Raw genomic sequence first — 1,695 nt, 5'->3', positions numbered from 1 at the left:
GCATCCTCTCATCGTTTCTTTCACCAGCTCGGAAAAATGTACACCTCAACGAATACATCTTTCTTTTTTGCTTCTTTTATTGACAAATGAGATCTACAGTATTATTTGAGAGGGAAAAAGAAAAAAAGCGTTCTGAGACTCTTCGTAGATACAGATAGTAAGAAAAAAGAATTGACAGTTAAAGAAATTGAGAAAGATAGTTTTGATATGGATGTGATCTTATGGCATAATAAAAACTTGTCATAATTCTTCATAAGACCAAACTACTTCGAGCAGACGGCGAAGGCAGGTGAAGGGGGTTGAATTTCTCTCTCTCTCTCTCTCTCTCTCTCTCTCTCTCTCTCTCTCTCTCTCTCTCTCTCTCTCTCTCCGGTCAATTCGCTAAGTACGCCGAAGCCTCATTATAACTGTTGTTTTGACTCGCGGCGCCGACCGTTCATCAACCCTCGTGATGCTGCGTGTGCCAAGCGATGCCATAGAATCCTTAGCGACGGCTCTGGCGCCAACCGCTGCCCATTCATCTCTCTCTCTCTCTCTCTCTCTCTCTCTCTCTCTCTCACACACACACACACACACACACACACACACACACACACACACACACACACACACACACACGTACAAGAGATTATCTAATTAAATTGTATTATAATATCGAACAATAGCTACTAACTTCACTCAATCATGAAAATATCGATTTGTAGGAGTAAATAGGCAAGGCAAACAAACACACACACACACACACACACACACACACACATACTACAGTTACCACACGTTATTCGAACATGTCATTACGTTCCTCCCTCCCTCCCTCCCTGCCTGTCTTGTTTTCCTTCTGACGTCATTTCCGCGTACCGAGTGATTTTTTTCCCCTAAAGTGTAATGATGTCATGCTTCTTTATACTTACACAGACGGCGTTGTTCACAACTCACGGGGCACTGAAGGCAGGTATTATTTTCGGTATTGTTTTCAGCTCGGTGCTACAGTTTCCTCCGTGCACGGGTGATGAAATTTGATGAAAAGAACACTACTGCTACTTCTTAGTCACCGTCAATACTTTTACCACCAGCACATCTGACGATATCAGTAGCACCTTCAGTTACAGCAATAGTAGTTGTAGTAGTAATAGTAGTAGTAGTAGTAGTAGTAGTAGTAGTAGTAGTAGTAGTATAGTAGTTTTTGAGTTGGCTCCCGCGAGTCCTTTCCTCCCCACTGCTCTACTACACAGTCTCAACACCTATACCTTTTCCTCTCATATGTTAGCTATAGATAACATATGAAAGGATGAAATAGGTGTTGATACTGTGTGGCAGAGCGGCGAGGAGAGAATCCGCGGTAGCCAACGCAAAAGCTATCTCGCCAATCTGGTTTCACTATAGTAGTAGTAGTAGTAGTAGTAGTAGTGGTGGTGGTAGAACATGTTACATAATAGTAGTAGCAGTAGTAGTAGCAGCAGTAGTATCTGGATCCTGTCCCTGTCGTGGGGTGTAGAATTACATGTCTGCTGTCTGGTTGTTGTTGGTTATGACATAGTTGCGGCTAAAGAACCCAGGGACTGGATTTGTACGTATGCTGCAAGTCCAAAAGACTGTAACCCTTGACAACGTTGCTCCTTAGTACAACCTCCGGAGAACCTGAACTTAACTGAGTATGTAAAATAATAATAATAATGAATACAAATAAATCTCGTG

The sequence above is a fragment of the Eriocheir sinensis genome, chromosome 8 (genome assembly GCF_024679095.1).
Source record: "Eriocheir sinensis breed Jianghai 21 chromosome 8, ASM2467909v1, whole genome shotgun sequence".
Taxonomy (NCBI): Eukaryota; Metazoa; Arthropoda; class Malacostraca; order Decapoda; family Varunidae; genus Eriocheir; species Eriocheir sinensis.
Note: the sequence above shows the minus strand (reverse complement) of the source record.